Below are 21,453 nucleotides of genomic sequence, written 5' to 3'. Positions count from 1 at the left end.
TACCCTCACAGTGACATACAAAGCTTGATTGAGTTTGCAATGCTAGTCTTAGAAGCCTAACAGTAGACACCCACAGTGACACAGGTTTTGTCCTCACAGTGATCAGTACATAGTATACAAAGCTGGATTGAGTTTGCAATGCTAGTTTTAGAAGCCGACCAGATGTGTAGATGTAGGATCCTTCTTTCATTATACCCCCGCCAAACGAAGTTTGAAGGGGGTATATAGGAATCAGTGGACGGTCGGGCGGGCGGTCGGGCATATCATCACAAGCAACTTTGAAAAGAAAAGAAAGAAAGAAATATTGCTTGGGTCAATGAGTTATGCATAATTAATTAGCACTGTAACACCGTGAGGCAAAATGGACATGGGTTTTTGTGCACTTTGTTTACTGACCAAACTCTGTGAAGTTAGTGAACATTTTGATAAGTGGATCTGTTCATTGGATGTACTAGAGACTCATTGAATATAACAAAGTAAAATTTGATTAGAGAATCAATTGACAGGAAAACTATGACATAGATTATAGATAAGTGCACCGTAACACCGTGACTGTAATACCGTGACCTCTGAAATGTGTGTAGAACACCTTTGGAGAATCTTGTTGTCTTTACAACTCATAGGCCTGAATTCACGAAGGTGGTACAAATGAAACCATGGTTTAAACCGCGGATAAAAACCATCTAGAGTGCCAAGTGCCACACGAAATGTTTCGTCAAGAAATTGGTCATCTTGTCGACAAAATGACCGTTTGGTCAATGAAATTATCATTTTGTGGACGAAATGTTCATTTAGTTACAAAATATTGTCATTTCGTTATAAAATAATCATTTCATCGACGAAATGACTGATTTTGTAACGAAATATTCCATGCGACACTTGGCGCTCCATGGTTTAAACCGTGGTTTTACAGATGTATTTATACCACCTTCGTGAATTCGGGCCATGGTGTTTCTCCTTGAGGTAGAATGAAATGATAATTCATGATGAATGCCTGACATCACATTATAACACATAGATGAAACAAAAAATTATTGATATCATAACAGATTAACAAAAACAATTAAATAAAGAAAAATTATGCACTGTAACACCGTGACATGTCATATTTAACGTTTGTACATGTTACAGTCAGGAACACTGCTCTATCAGTAAAATATACTTTACATGTTTTGAGACATGATTCCCTCTATCATCATTGAAAGCTTGTTAAATATTTCTGAGTGATTTTTTAGGGTTTACATTATACAACTACTCTTTAAACGTCCAATTTGTATATTAAAGATGACATACAAATCTGAAACTTTGATTTGAATACCTTTGGTCGTGAAGCCAGGTGAACCCACTCGTGGCAATTTCAGTAACGATAAAAAAAATCAATCTACAGTGTAAGCAACTTGTGTGGCACAAAATGTATAACACTTATTCTTCTTTTTCCAAGATGTACTGGGGAATGAATATACATCAAAATGATTAAATAATAATGCAAATTCCCATTCATACACATAAATTACAGTGAGTGTGGCCCTTTTTACGGTGAAACATGCACAGGAAAGTACACAATATGTCATGTAGTATTCCACTGAGATTAATTTTGGTGGTCACATTGATCTTAGCTTCAGTATACCCTAAGTGTACAATTCTTTAGGATACCAGGGAAGCTGCAGCAAGACTTCAGACCCTTTATCATGTTAGGAACACGCTGAAATGCGTGATTAACGCACAGAGCATGACAAATGACCAGTTCATGATTACCTTTGAAATACTAGCATCAGTCTGCATGCAAATTATCAGTCCATGGCATTCACCATTAGACTAAAGAAGCTGTTCAAAAGATTAAAAAAAAAAAGAATCTATGGCAGAATCCAACATCAACTTGTTCTTGAAATAGACAGAACACTTTTTACAATAAAAAAAAAAGAAATAAATGGACCAAATTCTGATGATTGCATACAAAACTGTGTATAGCAATGACTACATAGTCTCCTGCCCCCTTTTTGTTTCAACCTTTGGCGTTTGGATATAATGCTAGAAAATATAAAGTGGACAGTGTAGCTATAATTGCAGTTTGCAGAGTAAAAAAAGCATTGTGGACAATAACTTTTATTTTTCTGCTATTTTAGTCTACAAAAGAAGAATCAAACCAAGTGATAAAATGGTTAATTATGATAAGAATATTAAGCAAAGGTTTTAACTCAACTGAAGCTGTTGCCTTGATTTAAAGTTCAAAACCTTCAGAAATAATTTCTCTGGTTGTAAATCTGGTAGGTGGCACAATGTAAGTGGACTGCTGCCATTTTAAACCTCCATGTGCTCTGAGTGTTGATTGACATATCAAACCCCATGACATTGTAAACTCAGTTCTAGATTTTTGGCACAAAAAGGGTTAAAATTGAATGATGCTTGGCATCAAGTACAATTCTAAATCTTTGTGGATATGGCTTGACCCATCTGTTATGAACAATCCTTCAAAACCCAGATATCTTTTGAATAAATGTGACAGAGAATCAGATAGTCACTTCAACGGTTAGTTGTTGGTAATCCGGTATGAGTCCTGTGTTATTGCAATGCAAGTCACGGTGTTAGAATTACTGTAACACCGTAACACATTTTAATCGGCTTTAATCAATTAACAAATTGAGTTACCATCATTTTAGAACTTGTATGTGGTAGGTATATGTGGTCATGATTTGGGCCATCAAAATAATTTCTTTTGTGTTTGTAATTTTAAAACAATTCTAAAAATTTCAGTTTTACTGTAACTCCGTGACATTATTGGTTATGGTATTTGCGATGTTTGCTGAAGCATAACGCATAGAAAATCTTGCACTTTGATGAATTTGTAATGATGTTCAACCCTAAAACTCTGAAAACAAAAGCAAAGTTTTTACCTCCTTTTTCATTTTCTCATGCTACGTCCATTTAACTTCATTTTATATCTCAGATATTTATCTCAAATTAAATTAGGTAGATTTTATGCACATTAATTGCAAAGTTAATTAAATGTAATTTTCTAACAACATGGTCAGATATGAAAAATTCAGACCTTAAGCTTTCATTTGATACCAAAATGAATGAGATTTGACTATTTGAAAATTTGATGGTCATGTCCACTTTATCGTGGAATTGCCCTTTTCCAGTTGGAAATTTCTTTTACCTATTTTGAAATGACTAACAAATTTTCCTATTTACCAAAATGTTGTGTATAGGGGTGGAATCCTGCCTACGGACTGGGGAACTACATGGAGAGGAAGGCTTTGAGATACAAGGCGATTGTGTTTGTGGAGGGAAACATGGAGGCCCAGAAAGGGCCAGAACCTGGAAATGCAAACCCCTTTGTGATGGCTATGCAGTTTGTCTAATAGGACCATATGAGATGTCAGGAGATTCTGAAGGTTAGTTGTGTACACAGAGCATTTTTTAAGGTACAGGGAGATATACAGGGTCTCGTAGAAATAAGCCTGAAAATTCCAGTTTCAAAGCATCCTCTTGTTTGTTTATTGGATTGGATTGATTTTGCAATGCTAGTTTAAGAATCCTAACTGTAGACACCCACAAAACTACATTTCTGAAACCTCCTATGTCATAATCCTTGTTCAGTGTAATTTGTTTAAGTATTGTTTCTCTGCTAAAGAACCACAATAAATTCCACATATCTGTACATGAATTTGTCGATTTATGTACTACAATGTACATGATGTGAAATTATGAAAATAGACTGGAATGTCCCTTTAACAGTAGACACTTACAGTGACATACAAAGCTGGATTGAGTTTGCAATGCTAGTTTTAGAATCCTATAAACAGTAGACACCCACAATGACACAACTTTTACCCTCACAGTGACATACAAAGCTGGATTGAGTTTGCAATGCTGGTTTTAGAATCCTATAAACAGTAGACACCCACAATGACACAACTTTTACCCTCACAGTGACATACAAAGCTGGATTGAGTTTGCAATGCTAGTTTTAGAATCCTAACTGTAGACACTCACAATGACACAGCTTTTACCCTCACAGTGACATACAAAGCTGGATTGAGTTTGCAATGCTAGTTTTAGAATCCTAACTGTAGACACCCACAATGACACAGCTTTTACCCTCACAGTGACATACAAAGCTGGATTGAGTTTACAATGCTAGTTTTAGAATCCTATAAACAGTAGACACCCACAATGACACAGCTTTTACCCTCACAGTGACATACAAAGCTGGATTGAGTTTGCAATAATGCTAGTTTTAGAATCCAAACTGTAGACACCCACAATGACACAGCTTTTACCCTCACAGTGACATACAAAGCTGGATTGGGTTTGCAATGCTAGTTTTAGAATCCTAACTGTAGACACCCACAATGACACAGGTTTTACCCTCACAGTGTCATACGAAGCTGGATTGAGTTTACAATGCTAGTTTAAGAATGGGCAAGTCCAAGATAAGGTCCCCTCAGAAGGCAAAATTTCATCTTTGCTCAATATTGACGTGTTTGGTATCATTTTGAAGCTTATGAGTTGAAGTTTTGATTTCCGTGGAGAAAAAAATGATATTATGTAAATATATGCAAATTTCAAGGGGTTCATTTGCATAAATGTGAAACACAGCGTTACGTATGGGACATTTATAAAAATTCATATTAATTCAAAGGAAAGCAAATGATATTTGATTAATATGTGGACATAAGAAGTTCATCACATGGTTTAACTCGGTATGAAAATTTAGGGATTATGCAAATGATTATGCAAATTAGCTCGTGTCCTATCATGAGATGTCCCATACGTAACAAAATGAGGTCATTTTTTTAGGTTTTTTCTGAAATTGCTAAGGTTATTTTAATGCCCTTTTGGAAAGTTCTAATTTATTGTTTAGAGAAATTAAATACCAGAGAAAAGAGAAAAAAAGTAAAAGAAATATTTTTTATTAGGCATTAAAATAATGTTACGTATGGGACAAATGCGTTACGTATGGGACATCCTCATACATATTGCATGTGAATGCATGTAGCTAGCTGGGAAGGTCTCTCAGTACACAAATGGTCAATCATCCTGAAGAAAGCATCCCAACATTGTAGCTACTTTTTGAGTTATAGACACTTGAAACAATACATGAACTTGACTGAACTATTTTCAGAAAGGGGGAGGGGAAAATGGCAAAATACACAATGAAAAATCAGCATTAAAGGGATGGTACAGTTTTTTGTAGAAATGGGGATTCAGTTTCAACATTTAAAGAGATGATTGGAAACCAATTATATGAATCACTTAAGAGCATAAAATCCTAAGACTAAAGGAATTCAAAGTTGATGTGATGGAGATCCAATTTGAAATGGCTGTGATATAAAAAAAAAAAAAGTAAAATGATTTTTTTTAATTGCAAGTGATACACAAATTGTCCTTATTCAATTTTCAGTAGTAGCCACAACAAAATTCATGGGTATACATACTGAGGTGTGACTCGAATCAATGACCTGACTGCTAGACAGACATCTACTTGATCACTGGGGTTCCACGCAGCAGGTATTGCTTATTTATTAAACTTAATATTTCTTGTGTCAAGTTGTTTTTTATTGAAACTAAATGGCAAACTGCCCTTCATCAATGGAAGTAAACACTTTAAACTATTCAATTTTTCAGTAGTAACTATCCTGATAAAAATAGGGCATACATACTCAGGTTGGTCATAAAAAATATAGAATATGATTGAATGTGATTATGATGGTAAATATCTGGGAAATGTTGTTCCCTTGTCAATCTGGATCAGTATTTGAGTAATTTCAACTGATTCCACCTCAATAATTATGCAAAAATTCGTTTATGGGTATTTTGCAAAATTATTTTGCAAAATACCCATAAACATGGTTCTCCACACACTAAACGAATGGGGGACAAAGGGCATGCATACCCAGGTTGGTCATAAAAATATAAAAATATGATTGAATATGATTATGATGGTGAATATTTGGGGAATATTGTTTCCTTGACAATCTGGATCAGTATTTGAGTAGTTTCAACTGATTTTACTTCAATAATTATGCAAAATACCCATAAACATGGTTCTTCACACACTAAATGAATGGGGGACAAACTGTCCCATACGTAACTGTCCCATACGTAACACGTCATGTCTGTCTTTAATTAGAACCTGTAATTAGAGCTTTTTGCCTAATGACATGAAACTTAACTGTGATAATCTTGAGTGTTGTGACTTTCATCACAGTGAGTTACAAGTTGTAGAATGATATACTTTCAGAGAGTTTTGAGGTTGAAAAAAATGTTCAAAAAAACAAAATTTTTCTGGTCCCATACGTAACGGCACATATATTCTCTTCTAGAATATAATTGTCAAGGTCATTTTTCTCAATTTTTTACATGATTATACTTCTCCTAGATATCAATCACCATGATAAAGTTCAATATGAACAAAGGCCATTAACACTATTTTTCAGGTCATAAAAGTCTCTGAATGTCCCATACGTAACGTGCGCGTTATCTTGGACTTGCCCGAATCCTAACTGTAGACACCCACAATGACACAGCTTTTACCCTCACAGTGACATACAAAGCTGGATTGAGTTTGCAATGCTAGTTTTAGAATCCTAACTGTAGACACCCACAATGACACAGCTTTTACCGTCACAGTGATATACACAGCTGGATTGACTTTGCAATGCTAGTTTTAGAATCCTAACTGTAGACACCCAAAATGACACAGCTTTTACCCTCACAGTGACATACAAAGCTGGATTGAGTTTGCAATGCTAGTTTTAGAATCCTAGCTGTAGACACCCACAATGACACAGCTTTTACCCTCACAGTGACATACAAAGCTGGATTGAGTTTGCAATGCTAGTCTTAGAAGCCTAACAGTAGACACCCACAGTGACACAGGTTTTGTCCTCACAGTGATCAGTACATACAAAGCTGGATTGAGTTTGCAATGCTAGTTTTAGAAGCCGACCAGATGTGTAGATGTAGGATCCTTCTTTCATTATACCCCCGCCAAACGAAGTTTGAAGGGGGTATATAGGAATCAGTGGACGGTCGGGCGGTCGGTCGGGCGGTCGGTCCGTTGCAAATCTTGCGTCGCGAACTACTTCCTCAGTTTTCAACGGATTCCCATAAAACTTGGCACAGATGTGTGCCTTGGGTTGTAGATCTGCAAAACTTATTTTTTGACAGTACCCAAAAGTACGTTGCCATGGTAACGGCATATTATGGGTAAAAATGGGTACAAATCTTGCGTCGCGAACTCCTCCCACAGTTTTTGATCAATTTTTATGAAATTAGGTACAGATGTTCATCTGAATATGTTAATGTGCAAGACACATATTTCCGCAGTGGCAAAAAGTGCGTTGCCATGGTAACGGCATGTTATTGGTAAAATATAGGGCAAAATGCTGCATGGCAAAACTGCTTCATCAGTGTTCTTCCAATTCTCATGGAATTCATATTGAATGTTTGTCTTAGGATATAGGTCAGCATGACACATTTCTTGACAGTGACAAAAAGTATGTTGCCATGGTAACAGCTCACATATTATGAGCCAAAATGATGGAAAATTTTGTGTTGCAAACTACTTCCTCAGTTTTTGCCCAATTTCCATGAAACTTGGTACAGATGTGTGCCTTTGGTTGTAGATGTGCAAGACGTATTTTTTGACAGTACCCGAAAGTATGTTGCCATGGTAACGGCATATTAATGGCAGAAGATCAAGGAAAGATCTTGCGGATTTAACTACTTCCTCAGTTTTTTGACCAAAGCTTATGAAATGTGGCACACACCTTGATCTTGGTGGGAAGATGTGGAAGACATATTTTTCGGACGTGTCGGAAGCTGCGTTGCCATGGTAACGGCATATAAATGGCAGAAGATCAAGGAAAGATCTTGCGGATTGAACTACTTCCTCTGTATTCGACTGAAGCTCATGAAATGTGGCACACACATTGGTCTTGGTGGGAAGATGTGCAAGACATATTTTTTGGACGTGTCGGAAGCTGCGTTGCCATGGTAACGGCATATTAATGGCGGAAGATCAAGGAAAGATCTTGTGGATTGAACTACTTCCTCAGTTTTTGAAAAAAGCTTATGAAATGTCACACACAATATTGGTGGGAAGATGTGCAAGACATATTTTTCGGACGTGTCAGAAGCTGCGTTGCCATGGTAACAGCATTTAAATGGCAGAAGATCAAGGAAAGATCATTCCTTGGGTAAGACTGTCGTCACGGGGCGGGGGTATTAATCACCTTATGTGATATTTCTAGTTTTATAGATGGTTTATTCATTTGTGACCCCGGATGGCTGCACAACGATCAATTTTGTAAAACATGTCAAATTTGCCTCTGTCCAAGTTAGCATTGTGTAACGTTAGTCGTAAGGTACATGTAACTGCGACCAGCAGCCCCAAACGCGTAGCGTAATGAGGCTGCGGACTGTAGCATTCAGGATCATGACAGGGGTAGTATCATGGATAGATATCAGCATTGTGTAACGTTAGTTGTTAGGTAACTATGACCAGCAGCCCCAAACGCGTAGCGTAATGGGGCTGCGGACTGTAGCATTTAGGATCATGACAGGGGTAGTATCGTGGATAAATATCAACTTAAAATCGAAAAATTTCTTCAATTTGAAGACTGATAAAGGTGAAGTTGAAGTGTTGACAACAGGTAATGTGCAACTTTCGAACAGAAAGGGACTATATTGACAGGACCTAAAGTTGCACGTTACCTGTTGTCAACAGGGCAAGTCCAAGATAAGGTCCCCTCAGAAGGCAAAATTTCATCTTTGCTCAATATTGACAAGTTTGGTATCATTTTGAAGCTTATGAGTTGAAGTTTTGATTTCCGTAGAGGAAAAAATGATATTATGTAAATTTATGCAAATTTCAAGGGCTTCATTTGCATAAATGTGAAACACAGCGTTACGTATGGGACATTTATAAAAATTCATATTAATTCAAAGGAAAGCAAATGATATTTGATTAATATGTGGACATAAGAACTTCATCACATAGTTTAACTTTGTATGAAAATTTAGGGATTATGCAAATGATTATGCAAATTAGCTCGTGTCCTATCATGAGATGTCCCATACGTAACAAAATGAGGTCATTTTTTTAGGTTTTTTCTGAAATTGCTAAGGTTATTTTAATGCCCTTTTGGAAAGTTCTAATTTATTGTTTAGAGAAATTAAATACCAGAGAAAAAAGAAAAAAAAGCAAAAGAAATATTTTTTATTAGGCATTGAAATAATGTTACGTATGGGACAAATGCGTTACGTATGGGACATCCTCATACATATTGCATGTGAATGCATGTAGCTAGCTGGGAAGGTCTCTCAGTACACAAATGGTCAATCATCCTGAAGAAAGCATCCCAACATTGTAGCTACTTTTTGAGTTACAGACACTTGAAACAATACATGAACTTGACTGAACTATTTTCAGAAAGGGGGAGGGGAAAATGGCAAAATACACGATGAAAAATCAGTATTAAAGGGATGGTATAGTTTTTTGTAGAAATGGGGATTCAGTTTTCAACATTTAAAGAGATGATTGGAAACCAATTATATGAATTACTTAAGAGCATAAAATCCTAACACTAGAGGAATTCAAAGTTTATGTGATGGAGACCCAATTTGAAACGGTTGTGATATATATAGAAAAAAATAAAAAGTAAAATTATTTTTTTTTATTGCAAGTGATACACAAATTGTCCTTATTCAGTTTTCAGTAGTAGCCACAACAAAATTCATGGGTATACATACTGAGGTGTGACTCGAATCAATGACCTGACTGCTAGACAGATCTACTCGATCACTGGGGTTCCACGCAGCAGGTATTGCTTATTTATTAAACTTAATATTTCTTGTGTCAAGTTGTTTTTGAATGAAACTAAATGGCAAACTGCCCTTCATCAATGGAAGTAAACACTTTAAACTATTCAATTTTTCAGGAGTAACTCTCCTGATAAAAACAGGGTATACATACTCAGGTTGGTCATAAAAAATATAAAATATGATTGAATGTGATTATGATGGTAAATATCTGGGGAATATTGTTCCCTTGTCAATCTGGATCAGTATTTGAGTATTTTCAACTGATTCCACCTCAATAATTATGCAAAAATTTGTTTATGGGTATTTTGCAAAATTATTTTGCAAAATACCCATAAACATGGTTCTCCACACACTAAACGAATGGGGGACAGAGGACATGCATACCCAGGTTGGTCATAAAAATATAAAAATATGATTGAATATGATTATGATGGTGAATATTTGGGGAATATTGTTTCCTTGACAATCTGGATCAGTATTTGAGTAGTTTCAACTGATTCCACCTCAATAATTATGCAAAAATTTGTTTATGGGTATTTTGCAAAATTATTTTGCAAAATACCCATAAACATGGTTCTCCACACACTAAACGAATGGGGGACAGAGGACATGCATACCCAGGTTGGTCATAAAAATATAAAAATATGATTGAATATGATTATGATGGTGAATATTTGGGGAATATTGTTTCCTTGACAATCTGGATCAGTATTTGAGTATTTTCAACTGATTCCACCTCAATAATTATGCAAAAATTTGTTTATGGGTATTTTGCAAAATTATTTTGCAAAATACCCATAAACATGGTTCTCCACACACTAAACGAATGGGGGACAGAGGACATGCATACCCAGGTTGGTCATAAAAATATAAAAATATGATTGAATATGATTATGATGGTGAATATTTGGGGAATATTGTTTCCTTGACAATCTGGATCAGTATTTGAGTAGTTTCAACTGATTTTACTTCAATAATTATGCAAAATACCCATAAACATGGTTCTTCACACACTAAATGAATGGGGGACAAACTGTCCCATACGTAACTGTCCCATACGTAACACGTCATGTCTGTCTTTAATTAGAACCTGTAATTAGAGCTTTTTGCCTAATGACATGAAACTTACCTGTGATAATCTTGAGTGTTGTGACTTTCGTCACAGTGAGTTACAAGTCGTAGAATGATATACTTTCAGAGAGTTTTGAGGTTGAAAAAAATGTTCAAAAAACAAAATTTTTCTGGTCCCATACGTAACGGCACATATTTTCTCCTCTAGAATATAATTGTCAAGGTCATTTTTCTCCATTTTTTACATGATTATACTTCTCCTAGATATCAGTCACCATAAAAAAGTTCAATATGATCAAAGGCCATTAACACTATTTTTCAGGTCATAAAAGTCTCTGAATGTCCCATACGTAACGTGCGCATTATCTTGGACTTGCCCAACACTTCAGCTTCACCTGTAAGTCTTCAAATTGAAGAAATTTTTTAATTTTAAGTTGATTTACAATCTGGGTACTACCCCTGTCATGATCCTGAATGCTACAGTCTGCAGCCCCATTACGTTTCGCGTAATGTCAGACCCCATCTAGACGGTGCCATGCACACGTGGAGTCCATACACTGTACCTTGAAAAAGACAAAAAGTTGTTGGAAAAAGTCCAAGCAAGAGCCACAAAACTCATCCCAAACATTCAGCATCTACCGTGTGAAGAACGACTACATGTAGTAAAACTGAAACTAACTACTCTGGAGAAAAGAAGAGAGAGAGGAGATCTACTTCAAACTTACAGGATCGACAAATCCAAACCAGATAACTATTCTGAGCTTGCCACAACGAGTAAAACAAGAGGTCACTCCAAGAAAGTAATCAAAACGAGAAGCCGCCTGGACATTAGGAAGAACTTCTATAGCCAGAGAGTTGTCAAGGGCTGGAATAAACTACCACAAATCGCCATTGATGCCCCCACACTCCTAAGTTTCAAAACACAATTAATGCAACTGGGTTTTTAAATGGGTCCTGTGGAACCCCCTTAACCCCGCCACACCACATTATCCTGCAGAAATGTACTACCATGACTGACCGTAACAGCGAGGTGTGGCCTTCAAGGTAAATTCAAGGTAGGCTAAATACGCGTTTGTTGCTGCTGGTCGCAGTTAGTCGTTACAGTCTGTATATATACAGGTTGTAGCATTGCGTACCCCTGCTCGTTTGACCGACAATTGCACTGTTAGGCCTATTGTTAGATCTAGACTAATCATTCTTAGACTTTATAATAGGGCAATTTCTCGATAACACCGTGACACTCTGAGTATAATTTCACTCATCAAATGTGAATAACAAACAAAATGTAACACTTGAGAAAAAATTTTTCATTGTGTATTTATGCATATCATCACAAGCAACTTTGAAAAGAAAAGAAAGAAAGAAATATTGCTTGGGTCAATGAGTTATGCATAATTAATTAGCACTGTAACACCGTGAGGCAAAATGAACATGGGTTTTTGTGCACTTTGTTTACTGACCAAACTCTGTGAAGTTAGTGAACATTTTGATAAGTGGATCTGTTCATTGGATGTACTGGAGACTCAATGACAATAACAAAGTAAAATTTGATTAGAGAATCAATTGACAGGAAAACTATGACATAGATTATAGATAAGTGCACCGTAACACCGTGACTGTAATACCGTGACCTCTGAAATGTGTGTAGAACACCTTTGGAGAATCTTGTTGTCTTTACAACTCATAGGCCTGAATTCACGAAGGTGGTACAAATGAAACCATGGTTTAAACCGTGGATAAAAACCATAGAGTGCCAAGTGTCACACGAAATGTTTCGTCAAGAAATTGGTCATCTTGTCAACAAAATGACCGTTTGGTCAATGAAATTATCATTTTGTGGACGAAATGTTCATTTAGTTACAAAATATTGTCATTTCGTTATAAAATAATCATTTCATCGACGAAATGACTGATTTTGTAACGAAATATTCCATGCCACACTTGGCGCTCCATGGTTTAAACCGTGGTTTTACAGATGTATTTATACCACCTTCGTGAATTCGGGCCATGGTGTTTCTCCTTGAGGTAGAATGAAATGATAATTCATGATGAATGCCTGACATCACATTATAACACATAGATGAAACAAAAAATTATTGATATCATAACAGATTAACAAAAACAATTAAATAAAGAAAAATTATGCACTGTAACACCGTGACATGTCATATCTAACGTTTGTACATGTTACAGTCAGGAACACTGCTCTATCAGTAAAATATACTTTATGTTTTGAGACATGATTCCCTCTATCATCATTGAAAGCTTGTTAAATATTTCTGAGTGATTTTTTAGGGTTTACATTATACAACTACTCTTTAAACGTCCAATTTGTATATAAAAGATGACATACAAATCTGAAACTTTGATTTGAATACCTTTGGTCGTGAAGCCAGGTGAACCCACTCGTGGCAATTTCAGTAACGATTAAAAAAAATCAATCTAAGCAACTTGTGTGGCACAAAATGTATAACACTTATTCTTCTTTTTCCAAGATGTACTGGGGAATGAATACATCGAAATGATTATGAATAATGCAAATTCCCATTCATACACATAAATTACAGTGAGTGTGGCCCTTTTTATGGTGAAACGTGTGAGATTGCGAACAGCACCATGCACAGGAAAGTACACATGTAGTATTCCAGTGAGATTAATTTTGGTGGTCACATTGATCTTAGCTTCAGTATACCCTAAGTGTACAATTCTTTAGGATACCAGGGAAGCTGCAGCAAGACTTCAGACCCTTTATCATGTTAGGAACACGCTGAAATGCGTGATTAACGCACAGAGCATGACAAATGACCAGTTCATGATTACCTTTGAAATACTAGCATCAGTCTGCATGCAAATTATCAGTCCATGGCATTCACCATTAGACTAAAGAAGCTGTTCAAAAGATTATAAAAAAAAAGAATCTATGGCAGAATCCAACATCAACTTGTTCTTGAAATAGACAGAACACTTTTTACAATAAAAAAAAAGAAATACACTCGTACACACGTAAATGGACCAAATTCTGATGATTGCATACAAAACTGTGTATAGCAATGACTACATAGTCTCCTGCCCCCTTTTTGTTTCAACCTTTGGCGTTTGGATATAATGCTAGAAAATATAAAGTGGACAGTGTAGCTATAATTGCAGTTTGCAGAGTAAAAAAAGCATTGTGGACAATAACTTTTATTTTTCTGCTATTTTAGTCTACAAAAGAAGAATCAAACCAAGTGATAAAATGGTTAATTATGATAAGAATATTAAGCAAAGGTTTTAACTCAACTGAAGCTGTTGCCTTGATTTAAAGTTCAAAACCTTCAGAAATAATTTCTCTGGTTGTAAATCTGGTAGGTGGCACAATGTAAGTGGACTGCTGCCATTTTAAACCTCCATGTGCTCTGAGTGTTGATTGACATATCAAACCCCATGACATTGTAAACTCAGTTCTAGATTTTTGGCACAAAAAGGGTTAAAATTGAATGATGCTTGGCATCAAGTACAATTCATAATCTTTGTGGATATGGCTTGACCCATCTGTTATGAACAATCCTTCAAAACCCAGATATCTTTTGAATAAATGTGACAGAGAATCAGATAGTCACTTCAACGGTTAGTTGTTGGTAATCCGGTATGAGTCCTGTGTTATTGCAATGCAAGTCACGGTGTTAGAATTACTGTAACACCGTAACACATTTTAATCGGCTTTCATCAATTAACAAATTGAGTTACCATCATTTTAGAACTTGTATGTGGTAGGTATATGTGGTCATGATTTGGGCCATCAAAATAATTTCTTTTGTGTTTGTAATTTTAAAACAATTCTAAAAACTTCAGTTTTACTGTAACACCGTGACATTATTGATTATGGTATTTGCGATGTTTGCTGAAGCATAACGCATAGACAATCTTGCACTTTGATGAATTTGTAATGATGTTCAACCCTAAAACTCTGAAAACAAAGGCAAAGTTTTTACCTCCTTTTTCATTTTCTCATGCTACGTCCATTTAACTTCATTTTATATCTCAGATATTTATCTCAAATTAAATTAGGTAGATTTTATGCACATTAATTGCAAAGTTAATTAAATGTAATTTTCTAACAACATGGTCAGATATGAAAAATTCAGACCTTAAGCTTTCATTTGATACCAAAATGAATGAGATTTGACTATTTGAAAATTTGATGGTCATGTCCGCTTTATCGTGGAATTGCCCTTTTCCAGTTGGAAATTTCTTTTGCCTATTTATTATGAAATGACTAACAAATTTTCCTATTTACCAAAATGTTGTGTATAGGGGTGGAATCCTGCCTACGGACTGGGGAACTACATGGAGAGGAAGGCTTTGAGATACAAGGCGATTGTGTTTGTGGAGGGAAACATGGAGGCCCAGAAAGGGCCAGAACCTGGAAAGGCAAACCCCTTTGTGATGGCTATGCAGTTTGTCCAATAGGACCATATGAGATGTCAGGAGATTCTAAAGGTTAGTTGTGTACACAGAGCATTTTTTAAGGTACAGGGAGATATACAGGGTCTCGTAGAAATAAGCCTGAAAATTCCAGTTTCAAAGCATCCTCTTGTTTGTTTATTGGATTGGATTGATTTTGCAATGCTAGTTTAAGAATCCTAACTGTAGACACCCACAAAACTACATTTCTGAAACCTCCTATGTCATAATCCTTGTTCAGTGTAATTTGTTTAAGTATTGTTTCTCTGCTAAAGAACCACAATAAATTCCACATATCTGTACATGAATTTGTCGATTTATGTACTACAATGTACATGATGTGAAATTATGAAAATAAACTGGAATGTCTCTTTAACAGTAGACACTCACAGTGACATACAAAGCTGGATTGAGTTTGCAATGCTAGTTTTAGAATCCTAACTGTAGACACCCAAAATGACACAACTTTTACCCTCACAGTGACATACAAAGCTGGATTGAGTTTGCAATGCTAGTTTTAGAATCCTATAAACAGTAGACACCCACAATGACACAACTTTTACCCTCACAGTGACATACAAAGCTGGATTGAGTTTGCAATGCTAGTTTTAGAATCCTATAAACAGTAGACACCCACAATGACACAACTTTTACCCTCACAGTGACATACAAAGCTGGATTGAGTTTGCAATGCTAGTTTTAGAATCCTAACTGTAGACACCCACAATGACACAGCTTTTACCCTCACAGTGACATACAAAGGTGGATTGGGTTTGCAATGCTAGTTTGACACCCACAATGACACAGGTTTTACCCTCACAGTGTCATACGAAGCTGGATTGAGTTTACAATGCTAGTTTAAGAATCCTAACTGTAGACACCCACAATGACACAGCTTTTACCGTCACAGTGATATACACAGCTGGATTGACTTTGCAATGCTAGTTTTAGAATCCTAACTGTAGACACCCAAAATGACACAGCTTTTACCCTCACAGTGACATACAAAGCTGGATTGAGTTTGCAATGCTAGTTTTAGAATCCTAGCTGTAGACACCCACAATGACACAGCTTTTACCCTCACAGTGACATACAAAGCTGGATTGAGTTTGCAATGCTAGTTTTAGAATCCTAACTGTAGACACCCACAATGACACAGCTTTTACCCTCACAGTGACATACAAAGCTGGATTGAGTTTGCAATGCTAGTTTTAGAATCCTATAAACAGTAGACACCCACAATGACACAGGTTTTGTCCTCACAGTGACATACAAAGCTTGATTGAGTTTGCAATGCTAGTCTTAGAAGCCTAACTGTAGACACCCACAATGACACAGCTTTTACCCTCACAGTGACATACAAAGCTGGATTGAGTTTGCAATGCTAGTTTTAGAATCCTATAAACAGTAGACACCCACAGTGACACAGCTTTTACCCTCACAGTGACATACAAAGCTGGATTGAGTTTGCAATGCTAGTTTTAGAAGCCTAACAGTAGACACCCACAGTGACACAGGTTTTGTCCTCACAGTGACATACAAAGCTGGATTGAGTTTGCAATGCTAGTTTTAGAATCCTAACTGTAGACACCCAAAATGACACAACTTTTACCCTCACAGTGACATACAAAGCTGGATTGAGTTTGCAATGCTAGTTTTAGAATCCTATAAACAGTAGACACCCACAATGACACAACTTTTACCCTCACAGTGACATACAAAGCTTGATTGAGTTTGCAATGCTAGTCTTAGAAGCCTAACAGTAGACACCCACAGTGACACAGGTTTTGTCCTCACAGTGATCAGTACATAGTATACAAAGCTGGATTGAGTTTGCAATGCTAGTTTTAGAAGCCGACCAGATGTGTAGATGTAGGATCCTTCTTTCATTATACCCCCGCCAAACGAAGTTTGAAGGGGGTATATAGGAATCAGTGGACGGTCGGGCGGGCGGTCGGGCATATCATCACAAGCAACTTTGAAAAGAAAAGAAAGAAAGAAATATTGCTTGGGTCAATGAGTTATGCATAATTAATTAGCACTGTAACACCGTGAGGCAAAATGGACATGGGTTTTTGTGCACTTTGTTTACTGACCAAACTCTGTGAAGTTAGTGAACATTTTGATAAGTGGATCTGTTCATTGGATGTACTAGAGACTCAATGAATATAACAAAGTAAAATTTGATTAGAGAATCAATTGACAGGAAAACTATGACATAGATTATAGATAAGTGCACCGTAACACCGTGACTGTAATACCGTGACCTCTGAAATGTGTGTAGAACACCTTTGGAGAATCTTGTTGTCTTTACAACTCATAGGCCTGAATTCACGAAGGTGGTACAAATGAAACCATGGTTTAAACCGCGGATAAAAACCTTCTAGAGTGCCAAGTGCCACACGAAATGTTTCGTCAAGAAATTGGTCATCTTGTCGACAAAATGACCGTTTGGTCAATGAAATTATCATTTTGTGGACGAAATGTTCATTTAGTTACAAAATATTGTCATTTCGTTATAAAATAATCATTTCATCGACGAAATGACTGATTTTGTAACGAAATATTCCATGCGACACTTGGCGCTCCATGGTTTAAACCGTGGTTTTACAGATGTATTTATACCACCTTCGTGAATTCGGGCCATGGTGTTTCTCCTTGAGGTAGAATGAAATGATAATTCATGATGAATGCCTGACATCACATTATAACACATAGATGAAACAAAAAATTATTGATATCATAACAGATTAACAAAAACAATTAAATAAAGAAAAATTATGCACTGTAACACCGTGACATGTCATATTTAACGTTTGTACATGTTACAGTCAGGAACACTGCTCTATCAGTAAAATATACTTTACATGTTTTGAGACATGATTCCCTCTATCATCATTGAAAGCTTGTTAAATATTTCTGAGTGATTTTTTAGGGTTTACATTATACAACTACTCTTTAAACGTCCAATTTGTATATTAAAGATGACATACAAATCTGAAACTTTGATTTGAATACCTTTGGTCGTGAAGCCAGGTGAACCCACTCGTGGCAATTTCAGTAACGATAAAAAAAATCAATCTACAGTGTAAGCAACTTGTGTGGCACAAAATGTATAACACTTATGCAAGTCACGGTGTTTCAGTCACGGTGTTAGAATTACTGTAACACCGTAACATATTTTAATCAGCTTTAATCAATTAACAAAATGAGTTACCATCATTTTAGAACTTGTATGTGGTAGGTATATGTGGTCATGATTTGGGCCATCAAAATAATTTCTTTTGTGTTTGTAATTTTAAAACAATTCTAAAAATTTCAGTTTTACTGTAACACCGTGACATTATTGATTATGGTATTTGCGATGTTTGCTGAAGCATAACGCATAGAAAATCTTGCACTTTGATGAATTTGTAATGATGTTCAACCCTAAAACTCTGAAAACAAAAGCAAAGATTTTACCTCCTTTTTCATTTTCTCATGCTACGTCCATTTAACTTCATTTTATATCTCAGATATTTATCTCAAATTAAATTAGGTAGATTTTATGCACATTAATTGCAAAGTTAATTAAATGTAATTTTCTAACAACATGGTCAGATATGAAAAATTCAGACCTTAAGCTTTCATTTGATACCAAAATGAATGAGATTTGACTATTTGAAAGTTTGATGGTCATGTCCACTTTATCGTGGAATTGCCCTTTTCCAGTTGGAAATTTCTTTTGCCTATTTTGAAATGACTAACAAATTTTCCTATTTACCAAAATGTTGTGTATAGGGGTGGAATCCTGCCTACGGACTGGGGAACTACATGGAGAGGAAGGCTTTGAGATACAAGGTGATTGTGTTTGTGGAGGGAAACATGGAGGCCCAGAAAGGGCCAGAACCTGGAAATGCAAACCCCTTTGTGATGGCTATGCAGTTTGTCCAATAGGACTGTAACATGTACAAACTGTAACATGTACAAACGTTAGATATGACATGTCACGGTGTTACAGTGCATAATTTTTCTTTATTTAATTGTTTTTGTTAATCTGTTATGATATCAATAATTTTTTCACAGTGACATACAAAGCTGGATTGAGTTTGCAATGCTAGTTTTAGAATCCTATAAACAGTAGACACCCACAATGACACAACTTTTACCCTCACAGTGACATACAAAGCTGGATTGAGTTTACAATGCTAGTTTTAGAATCCTAACTGTAGACACCCACAATGACACAGCTTTTACCCTCACAGTGACATACAAAGCTGGATTGAGTTTGCAATGCTAGTTTTAGAATCCTAACTGTAGACACCCACAATGACACAGCTTTTACCCTCACAGTGACATACAAAGCTGGATTGAGTTTACAATGCTAGTTTTAGAATCCTAACTGTAGACACCCAAAATGACACAGCTTTTACCCTCACAGTGACATACAAACCTGGATTGAGTTTGCAATGCTAGTTTTAGAATCCCAGCTGTAGACACCCACAATGACACAGCTTTTACCCTCACAGTGACATACACAGCTGGATTGAGTTTGCAATGCTAGTCTTAGAAGCCTAACAGTAGACACCCACAGTGACACAGGTTTTGTCCTCACAGTGATTAGTACATACAAAGTTGGATTGAGTTTGCAATGCTAGTTTTAGATGCCGACCAGATGTGTAGATGTAGGATCCTTCTTTCATTTTATAGATGGTTTATTCATTTGTGACCCCGGATGGCTGCACAACGATCAATTTTGTAAAACATGTCAAATTTGCCTCTGTCCAAGTTAGCATTGTGTAACGTTAGTCGTATGAAAGGTACATGTAACTGCGACCAGCAGCCCCAAACGCGTAGCGTAATGAGGCTGTGGACTGTAGCATTCAGGATCATGACAGGGGTAGTATCATGGATAGATATCAGCATTGTGTAACGTTAGTTGTTAGGTAACTATGACCAGCAGCCCCAAACGCGTAGCGTAATGGGGCTGCTGACTGTAGCATTTAGGATCATGACAGGGGTAGTATCGTGGATAAATATCAACTTAAAATTGAAAAATTTCTTCAATTTGAAGACTGATAAAGGTGAAGTTGAAGTGTTGACAACAGGTAATGTGCAACTTTCGAACAGAAAGGGACTATATTGACAGGACCTAAAGTTGCACGTTACCTGTTGTCAACACTTCAGCTTCACCTGTAAGTCTTCAAATTGAAGAAATTTTTCAATTTTAAGTTGATTTACAATCTGGGTACTACCCCCTGTCATGATCCTGAATGCTACAGTCTGCAGCCCCATTACGTTTCGCGTAATGTCTGACCCCATCTAGACTATGCCATGCAGACGTGGAGTCCATACACTGTACCTTGAAAAAGACAAAAAGGTGTTGGAAAAAGTCCAAGCAAGAGCCACAAAACTCATCCCAAACATTCAGCATCTACCGTATGAAGAACGACTACATGTAGTAAAACTGAAACTAACTACTCTGGAGAAAAGAAGAGAGAGAGGAGATCTACTTCAAACTTACAGGATAATGAAACAAATCGACAAATCCAAACCAGATAACTATTTTGAGCTTGCCACAACGAGTAAAACAAGAGGTCACTCCAAGAAACTAATCAAAACGAGAAGCCGCCTGGACATTAGGAAGAACTTCTATAGCCAGAGAGTTGTCAACGGCTGGAATAAACTACCACAAATCGCCATTGATGCCCCCACACTCCTAAGTTTCAAAACACAATTAATGCAACTGGGTTTTTAAATGGGTCCTGTGGGACCCCCTTAACCCCGCCACACCACATTATCCTGCAGAAATGTACTACCATGACTGACCGTAACAGCGAGGTGTGGCCTTCAAGGTAAATTCAAGGTAGGCTAAATACGCGTTTGTTGCTGCTGGTCGCAGTTAGTCGTTACAGTCTGTATATATACAGGTTGTAGCATTGCGTACCCCTGCTCGTTTGACCGACAATTGCACTGTTAGGCCTATTGTTAGATCTAGACTAATCATTCTTAGACTTTATAATAGGGCAATTTCTCGATAACACCGTGACACTCTGAGTATAATTTCACTCATCAAATGTGAATAACAAACAAAATGTAACACTTGAGAAAAAAATTTTCATTGTG

At 36.5% G+C, this 21,453-nt stretch overlaps 1 long non-coding RNA gene across 1 annotated transcript; it reads left to right on the top strand.

Moving 5' to 3' along the window:
• The first annotated feature begins 3,210 nt into the window (after window positions 1–3,210).
• Window positions 3,211–19,266, top strand: LOC139715493 (uncharacterized). Its single transcript, XR_011709826.1, has 3 exons — window positions 3,211–3,395; window positions 15,199–15,384; window positions 19,129–19,266. It is a non-coding gene; the product is annotated as an uncharacterized lncRNA (long non-coding RNA).
• Window positions 19,267–21,453: the final 2,187 nt, after the last annotated feature.

Source organism: Diadema antillarum, unplaced genomic scaffold (genome assembly GCF_040938485.1).
Source record: "Diadema antillarum isolate AM-2024a unplaced genomic scaffold, OU_Dant_1.0 scf00000049, whole genome shotgun sequence".
NCBI lineage: Eukaryota > Metazoa > Echinodermata > Echinoidea > Diadematoida > Diadematidae > Diadema > Diadema antillarum.
This window is presented reverse-complemented; position numbering and strand designations above follow the sequence as displayed.